Here is a 10,161-nt window from a genome sequence, read left to right on the forward strand (position 1 = left end):
AAAACTAAGATAACTCAAGAGAAAATAAAATGTTGTACAAGGAAGAAAAGTAGTATTTGTATATTATAGGCTTAGTTGTAATTGACATGTATGTAGTCATAATAACATACACTCTAAATACTAATCTGACCAAAATTTTAATACGGCTATACAGAGATAATAGAGATGGACAAATATGTGTGAGAATGAAAGGAGAGGGTAAGAAAAGTAGGTGGAAAAAGAGCTAAATCCTCATCTCTATAGTTAAAGTCAGTAGGTAATGCCAAAAACTGAAAAATCAAGAAGTAGTATTATCTGTATGTATGGTTACCAGAGCTATAGAAGTAAATATAAAAAAGAATCAGCTAGAAAAGTTGCAAGTGGTTGCCTCTGGAGGAAGCGAACAAAAGAGAAGGAAGGCAGAAGATTGCTATTTTTCTAAATAATTCTTAAAAGATTTATATTTTAAATGATACATATAAAAGTTTTATTTTCTTTGATCTCCTATGTTCCACTGATTTCTTTGTATTGATGTTTAATTTTGGGAGAAGACTTTCTTAACTTTAACTTTCATTTGTTTTACTGAGTTTTTTATTTCCACTGCTAGCAATGAACAAAATTAAAGGTATAAAAGACAAAATGCTTTCCCCTTAAGATCAGAATAAGGCAAAAATGTTCACTCTCAATACTTCAACATCGTACTGGAGGCTCATATCAGTGCAATAAGACACGAAAAAAAAATAAAAGGTATACAGATTAAAACAGAAAAAAAAAATAGCATAAATACAGATGTACAGACCAACAAAACAGACTAGAGAGTCCAGAAATAAACCTTCACATTGTGGTCAAATGATGAACAAAAGTGTCAAGATAACATAATGGAGAAAGGACAGTCTCTTCAACAAACGGTGTTGGGAAAACTAGATAACCACATGCAAGAATAGATACATCTTATATCATATTCAAAATTTCACTCAAAATGGATTAGAAATCTAAATGTAAGACATGAAACTATAAAACTCCTAGAAAAAATCATAGAAGAAAAGCTTCATGATATTGCAATGATTTCTTGGCTTTGACACCAAAAGCACAGGTAAAAAAAGCAAAAACAGACAAACAGGACTGTATCAAACTTGAAAAGTCTGTGCAGCAAAAAAAAAATAACAGTGAAAAAGTAACCTACAGAATGGGATGAAATATTTGCAACTCATATATCTGCTAAGGGGTAAATATCCAGAATATATAAAGAACTCAACTCAAGAACAAAAAACAAATAAGCCAATTTAAAAATGGGCAAAGGACTAGAATAGGCATTTCTTAATTGAAGATATAAATGGCCAACAAGCATATAAAAAGACGCTTGCCATCAGTAATCATAAGAGAAATGAAAACCAAAACTACAATGAAATATCATCTCACACACCTTAAAATGGCCACTGACAAAAAATAAATAAAAATCAAAATTAAAAACAGGAAAAAAAGAGTGAGGGTGTGGAGAAATTGGAACCCTTGTGCACTACTAGCAGGACTATAAAATGGTGAAACCACTATGGAACAGTATGAAGGTTGCTAAAAATATAAAAAATGTAATTACCATACTACCCAGCAATCCCACTCCTGGTATGTATCCAGTAGAACTGAGAACAGAATCTTGAAGAGATGTTTGCACACCTATGTTCACTGCAGCATTATTCACAATAGACAAGATGTGAAAGCAACCTAATTGACTATCACCAGATGAATGGATAGAGAAAATGTGGTATATACATAAGAAGGAATATTATTCAGCCTTCAAAAAAAAAAAAAAGGAAAACCTGTCATATATTACAACATGGATGAACCAAAGGACATTATGCTAAATGAAATAAGCTAATCACAGACAGACACTGCATGATTCCACTTATATGAGGTATCTAAAGTAATCAGACTCTTAGAAATATAAAGTATAATTGTGGTTGCCAGAGACTGAGGGGAGGGAGAAATGGGGAGTTGTTCAATGGATACAGAATTTCAATAATGCAAGATAAATAAATTTCAGAAATATGCAGTATAACATATGTATAGTTAACACTATAATGTACTCTTAAAAACTGCTAAGGGAGTAAAACTTTATGTTATATGTTTTGTACTACAATAAAAAAGGGGGTAATCAAGAGGGAAGAAGAGGGGGGAATGAAAAAATAAGACTACCCCAATTGCAGATGACATGAATGTTTATGAAAATGCCGAAGAATCTACAAAAAGCTATATCACCTGGTAAGAGTTAGCAAGGTAAAAGCATCTTTTTCATGCTCTATTTAGTGCCACATTTTTTGTATTTGTTGCTTGTTGTTGATGACTTCACTGTTTAAAATGGCCCCCTAGCATACTGCTAACGTGCTGTCTAGTGTTCCTAAGTACAAGAATGCTGTGCTGTGTCATATGCCAAAAAAATGTGTTAGATCAAGCTTCATCCATGCGTGAGTTATAGTGCCATTGGCTATAAATCCAATGTTAATGATCAACATGTATTGAATAAAGTGTCTTTAAAAAGAAACACACACAAAAAAGGCTATGTACTAATCCACTGATGAAAATGTCATGATCAGACACTCACAGGAAGCTAACCCTATTATTTCCCCTAGGAGAAATGGTTCAGTATTCCCTAATTTACTGTTCACAGTGACTTTACAGAATATAATTACCATAAATAACAAGACTCAATTGTACTAGTAATAAACAAGACAGTACAATTTACAATAGCAACCAAAAATTATAACTAACAAAATATGTGCAGGGTATGTATACTGAAAACTACAAACGACTTATGAAAGAAATCAAAGACAACCCAAACATATAAAGAGATAAGCTGTGTTGAAGACTCTGTATTAAGGCTTCTGTTCTCCTCGAACTGGTCTACAGGTTCGATGCAATCCATTCAGAATCCCAGCAATTTTTTTTTGTAAAAAATTACAATTTGATTCAATATATGGGTCAATGGAAAAAGAAAGTCTAGAAATAGCCCCATACATATAGTCAATTGATTTTCTACAAAGTTGCAAAGGCAATTCCATGAAAATGGGAGTCTTTTGTAGAAACGGTGCTGAAACAACTAGACACGCATGTGCAAAAATACAAACCTCAACCAATACCTGTAATGTGCAGCATGGTGACTATAGTTAATAACTCCGTATTGCATATTTGAAAGTTGCTAAGAGAGTAGATCTTCAAAGTTCTCATAAGAAAAAAAAAATTTTTCTAATTATGTGTGGGGATAGATCTTAATTAGACTTATTGTGGTGATCATTTCCCAACGTATACAAATAGCAAATCATTATGTCGTACACCTGAAACTAATGTTGTATGTCAATTATACCTCAATTTAAAAAAAGAGAAAAATCTTCGATCTTGGTTTCTTAAAACTTTTCTTAGATACAACACCAAAAGCATACTCCATAAAAGAAGTAAATTAATAAATTGGGATTCATCAAAATTTAAAACTTCTGCTCTGTGAAATATGCTGTTAAGAGTATAAAGGCAAGACACATATACACACAAAAGACAAGCCACAGATGGGGAGAAACACATAATTGACAAAGACTTGTATCCAGAGTATATAAAGAATTCTAAAATTAAAAAAAAAATTTTTAAATGAGCAAAAGATCTGAATAGACATTTCACCAGAGAAGATATGCAGATAGCAAGTAAACACATTAAAAGATGCTCAATATTATTAGACACTAGGGAAGTGAAAAATTAAAATCACAATGTGAACTACACACCTATTAGCATAGCTAAAATACAAAATAACAATACCAAGTATTGGAATGCTCATACATTACTGGTAGGAATGCAAAATGGCACAGCCACTTTAGAAAGCAGTTTAACCAGTTGCTTAGAAAGAAAAACAGATTAGCATTTTCTTAGAAAATTAAATATGTGCTTATGTCATATAACCCAGCAATCATATTACTAGGTATTTACTCAAGAGAAATGAAAACTTATACTCATTGAAAACCTATATGTGAACATTTATGCCAGCTTTATTCATAATCACCAAAAACTGGAAACCCACATCTCTTTCAACTGGTGAATGGAGAAACAAATTGTGGTACAGCATTACAATGGAATACTATTCAGTAATAAAAAGGAATGAACTACTAATAAGATACATTAACATGGATGAATGTTACTACAGACTGTGTCCCCCAACACACACAAAAAAATTGTATGCTGAAATCCTAATGTCCAATGTAATGGTTATTAGGAGGTTGGGCCTTTGGGACATGCTTAGGTCATGAGGGTGGAGCCCTCATTAAAGGAATTAGAACTCATAAAAGAGAACTCCCCACACACAAAACTATCTTGCTCCTTCTACCATGGGAGGCTACAGTGAAGACAGTCATCCACGAATCAGGAAATGTGCTCATCAGACACCCACCAAATCTGCCAAAGCCTTGATCTTCAACTTCCCAGCCTCCAGAGAAATAAATTTATATTGTTTATAAGCTACCCAGTTTACGGTATTTTGTTATAGTAGCTCAAACAGACTAAGACAAATGTCAAATGCGGTATGCTAAGTGAAAGAAGCCAGACAAAGACTGTAAAATTCCATTTATGTAACATTCTGGAAAAGGCAATATAGGAACAGAAAACAGTTCAGTGATTCTAAAGGCTGGGGATGTGAAGAGTAGTCAACCACATGGGGCACAAGGGCATTTTAGGTGTGATGAAACTGTTCTATATCATGGTGGTGGTGGAAGTGATGGTGATGTGACTATGTCTGTCAAAACTCACAGAACTGTAAATCAAAAAAGAACATAAATTTTACTGAATGTAAATTATACCTCCAATAAAAAAACTGAAGACGAACACCAAAAAAATAGAAATATCACTTTCATACTTGCTGAGGAAAACATTAAGAAAACAATCCAACAAAAGACATAAAAGGAATGGGCAAGCTCTATAAATACAAATAATAAATAAGATGGTAAAATAAATCTACATATGTCAGCAATCATAACATAGATTAACTCACCTGTTAAGATACAAATGGAATAAATCAAATCCAGCTGCATGCTTAAAAGGTAGACCTAAAACAAAATAACATCAAAATATGAAATTAATTAAAATAAAGGCATGTTAAAATCTCTAAGCACAATTCCATGAAGCCATAGCTTAGTGACATCAAGACTGAAAGCTTTGTATTTGTATGATAAGATTCCACAGTACTATCTTATTCCATGTTTTTTAACCTCAAAAAATTAAACCAGATTCATAGCTTTTAGGTGAGCTCATCCTGTAGGTTACCCATTTCCTCCACTATAATTTAAATAGCACAGTGCTGGCAAATGGATCCAGTATAATTTCCAAAGGTGTTGTAGCAATGTGATGATAGTCATTAAGTAAACTGAAGTCAGGACAGTGTATTTTCAGTAGTTATAAATTGTTTAAGTGGATTATCAAGTATAAATACCACAATTACAATTGTTTTTTGAAGAATGCTTTGTACTGTAAATCACTCTAAGTACAATATATACCCCTAAATTGTTACACGCAGCCATACAACACAAATGTTATTTTCTACCTGAATCTGTCAAATGCTAGGAGATAATACTGTTAATACTTCTAGGAGGAAGAAGGAATCAGTAACAAAGGGAGACTGACTGGTTGTAAATTAAAAAGGTCAAAACTGGACAGAAAATGAACAAGGATGAATTTCAGATAATATTCCTATATCCCAGCTGATACAGCTGTATAAACACAGAATTAAGGTAAGGGTTTGCTGAAAATAAAAATTAAAACTTATTTGTAAGACTTTAAACTTTTTTCAAAATACTTTTACATCTGCAGTATTACCTAAATTTCAAAATAAAAATTTATGGTAGGTATTGTTATCTATTTGAGAATGAAACTGAGACATGAAGAATAAGATATAAAGATCATACTTAGCAGCAGACCTAGAACTGGAAGATAAATTCTGCTAATCTCCATTCCTATGTCTTTTTCTAGACCTTGATGACTTAAGTGAAAAGTGAAAGTACAGCCAGTCCCTCATTTACATATAAAACCCACTTACATATAAAACTCACTCTTAATTGGCTATTCTATCAGAGCACACTATTATAATAAACATACTTTCCTGAAATCTCATTTAAATAAGCTCACCTAGTGCACTCTAAATTATTTCATTTACAAAATCAAGTGGAAAAAAAACATCACCTACAGCAAATGTAATCACCTATCACTTATCTTTATGACAACTTCAAAACAACAATGTTATGGTTAAGTGCTACTTTTCCTTTGTTATAACTCTACTAAGACACCACATAAAGTAATTTTAAATTTTTTAAAATGTCACAAAGTGATATTTTAAGGCTTATGTATCCTTTTTTTTTTTAATTATTTATTTCAATCATACACTTGTTTGTGCTGTTGAACATAGCAAGTGACAAAACTTTCAAGTGACAATTAGGACAAATTCTGAGAAACATTGCTCAAATAAACCCCAACTAAATCGTTCTATTAATGTGTGGCAGTAGTAATAATTATTTCCAAGTACTACCGTCTAGGATTTGAATGTCCACTTTTGGAGCTACCTGACACCCAATAATTTTATGATGTTATCATAACTAGGTAAAGAAAAAATTCGAATGACTAAAACCTCCAAAGATAACCTTAAAACACAAACAAATGTGTTAAGAGATACTTAACATTGTGCAAGCACTCAAATACAGCTAATACCAAATATTTTATCAGTCAAGAACCTTGGGAGAAAATTTGACTGCTAAATGCACATTTATCACACAGCACTCTTCATTTAACAGCAAAGAAAGTAGAGGACATAGTGATCTGAACATAGAAATAGTCTCCACAACTGTATGTTATAATAACTGTAATAGAAAGATTTTGTGTATAATAGGATTTTTTCCCCTACAGGTTAGAAATTAAAATTTTTACTTAAATGGAAAAAGTATCCCATGAGAGATCCTATCATGTGGGATTTATGTTATAAAGTTTGGACTGGGTTTCAATAACAGAGCCCCTTAATAATTTAGTAAATTCTATTATTTGCATCTTCTTCAAAGAATGAATTCCTAAAGTTTTCATTCTTCCCTTTCTCAAAAAACTGTGTAATCATAGTTGCTGCAGGTAAAAGCAACTCAGAGGGAAGTGTTAGCTAGAGCAGCACCACTTCCCATCTACTAGCACACAAAAAGCTGCCCCTAATCCTCAAAAGTATATATTTTTTAAATTGTATTCTAAGAAATGTTCATACCATATGATCCACTTCTTAAGAAAACAATCAGAAATGAAGACAAAGATTTATGTGTCAGAGTTTATCACTGTATTTTTACAGTGTGGAAAAAAAAACAGAAAAAATCTAAATGTTGAACATCAGACTGGCTCCATGACATGGAAGGTTATAGTCTTTAAAAAGTTATTTTTAAGAACTATTTAATGTCCTGAAAATATATTTTTTTTATTTTTTTGCTAGGGAAAGGCCAGCTATAAAACTACATGAATCTTAATCCTCAAAATATTATAATTATGAAAAAGTTTTTTAACAAATCAATTGACATTTTGTGCATGCTAAACTAAGGTGACCACAATAATCTACATGCTAGATTTTGACTACAGAACTGAGCAGAAAAGTAGAAAATTCTATCATTCAGTACTAAGACTTAAGCATATTTGATTTATAAATTAATTTTCAGTCAGCCTCACATATTCCAATTTTTTCAAAAACAGAAAAAGAGATGGAAGTACCATCCTTTTGGACACTATATGGCATTCAACCAACTGAACCTTAAAAGCGCAAATATTTAAATCATAAGCACTCCATGTTTCCACTATCTTCATCTAAAAAATAAAGAATTTGTGTTTTAAATCATTTGAGATGACTTTAAGATACTCTGAAGATAGAAAATTAAGGAGGAAATTTTTATATTTAATGACTGAAATCAGAAAGAAGTAATCAGTGGGGTTCCTTGTGGATCTTCCATAACTTAATGTAAAATTTGAATCTCAACTCTGCAATGTGACCTCAGACATGTTCCTTAACTTCTCTTAATTTCCTCACCCATTAAAAAAAAAAAAGAACAATTTACCCACAAGACTGCAATAAGCATTAAACTACAAGCACAAGGTTTAGCACATGATGGGGAAATTCAGGAAACGTTAGCTATATTTTAAATAATCATCCAGCTTGATTGTGGGTAATCTCAATTATATTAGCTTATCTAAAATAAATCCCACAGCTAAGTAATACTAGCTCTGAATTCACTGGAAGTACGAAATGATCATACAATTCATTACACAATACAGGAATCACTGAATGTATCAATCAAGTTGACAAGTCCTTGAATAAGCATAGGTATAATGTGGTTTGGCTGAAAAGAGGATGAAAGAATAGTGAAAAGACAGACTATCCTATTATTTAAAGAGTAAACCTAAAAAGCAAATTACAAGAGAGAAGGAAGAAAACAAGTGGAAAAAGGAAAATAAAAAAAATCTAACAATGGCATCTAGAAAAGTCAAGAGCTTTCACCAGTTAGGGTCCAGCTGGAAGACAGTAAAATTGGAAGGAGTTCCTAGATAGGGATACTGACTTTGCCATTTATCAAGGTATAAAATGATGGCTACAGCAGAAATAATACCTTAAAAGAATGTATGATTAGTAGAGTACCCTTTATGTTCCTATTAATGTTAGTGAAATGTCCCAGGTTTTAAATGACAGATTCAATTAGTGTTCCAAATCCCGACTGGCGGATTAAATCTCTATAATCCAAGTATCCCCAGCCCCTACGTACATACACTCATCAATTCTTGGTTGAAAACTTAATCAAAGTCTGAACTATGTAACAGAACAAAAAAGTGAGTTAAGTTTTACCTCCCAACAAGACTTGTAGTACTCTTCATGGTAGGGACCATTATAAACTCCAAGTAAAAGATAAGAGATAGACGAAATCATAGTCATTCAAAAAAGAAGCCGGATTACAACTATTTTGCGAATTATTCAAAAGGGAAACCAAGTTACGATATTGTAAATCAGCACAAATTCATAATTACTATAAACGTATATGTATGTGTCCATATATACATACATATACTGCTAACGGTGGATTTAGCTTTATACGTTAATTACTGCATCTTTAAACTTCAATGTGAGTTTGTGTTGTGGATGAAGGCTGGAAGGTTGAAGAGTCGGATGTGAAAATTGGATACGATCAGGCCTGGTGATTTCCCAGGTTTGTCACCAATTCGCAGTGACCTGATGTGTCTCAACAAAAGAAATCATCAAAGCTTGGCACAGGGGCCTAAAAAGTAACTGAACAAAAAGCAAGTAATGTAAACTGAACATGCTAGAACGGTAACATTATTGAAGCGCGAGGTTTTTGATGTCCTGATCACTGCTGAATATCCTGACACACGGTAGGCGCTTTAAAGAATTGAATTAACAGAACATGGATGTCTAAACGTATTTTGATTTGCATTCATTTTGGATGAATGCAATATTACTTCCAGAAAAATCTCAGATAAAATGCAGCGACACTACAAAATACTAGCATCACAGGCCCCACTAACAAAAAGACTAAAGAAAGGAAAATAATGAAAGGTCTCATCATAACGGAGAGCCCTGTTCTCCTGGACTTTCCAGGGCGTGCTGGTTCAGATCGGAACCGTAGGGACAAGTTCCCTAAGACTCCGAGGCTCACCGCCACAACCCGGCGGACCCGCTCGCGCTGCCAGGGATCCCGCCGGAGCCGACGACCGGCCGCAAACCGCCAGCAGGATACCCAGCCCGGGCCACGCCTGACTGGCACTGCGGCCCGTTACAAACAGCGGGTTTCCGCGGAGCGGGCCGGGCCAGAGGGCTGCACTTACCGACCCGCGGCTCTCCCCGCAGCCGGGCAACCCGGGCGGGAGTGAAGTTGCGGGGAGGAAGGGAGACGCAAGTGTAGACCGTGGAAACGAGAGCATTCGTCAGGGCCTAGCACAGACCTGGGCGTCCCGCCTTCCCCTCGCGCAACAGCGGTTGCCGGGCCGCGACACTCTAACTACGGTCACCGCGCGCCCTAATCCTGTTTCTCCTCTTCCCGCCCGATTTGCCGCACGCTCACGCCCCTCCTCCAAACCCAAAAGATTCCTTGAGGTCCCGAAAACGCCCCTTCCCCACCCCCTCCCAGTGCGCGTGAACGA

The 10,161-nt window shown here is 34.4% G+C and overlaps 1 protein-coding gene across 12 annotated transcripts in view; it reads right to left on the reverse strand.

Annotated features, from left to right (window-relative positions):
* Positions 1-10,143, reverse strand: part of RMI1 (RecQ mediated genome instability 1) — a 226,723-nt gene extending 216,580 nt beyond the window's left edge. For 5 of the 12 annotated variants that reach the window (XR_005655573.1, XR_005655578.1, XR_005655577.1 and 2 more), the window contains exons 1-2: positions 9,847-10,138; positions 4,997-5,051 (exon numbers count right to left, since the gene is read on the reverse strand). The gene's annotated coding sequence lies outside the window, so the exon portion shown is untranslated. Of the gene's footprint in view, positions 1-4,557; positions 4,760-4,996; positions 5,052-9,846 lie in introns of those variants that run through there. The other 7 variants (XR_005655582.1, XR_005655580.1, XR_005655581.1 and 4 more) reach the window with 7 other exon arrangements.
* Between the last annotated feature and the right edge of the window lie 18 nt (positions 10,144-10,161).

The sequence above is a fragment of the Pteropus medius genome, unplaced genomic scaffold (genome assembly GCF_902729225.1).
Source record: "Pteropus medius unplaced genomic scaffold, Ma_sr-lr_union100, whole genome shotgun sequence".
Lineage (NCBI taxonomy): Eukaryota > Metazoa > Chordata > Mammalia > Chiroptera > Pteropodidae > Pteropus > Pteropus medius.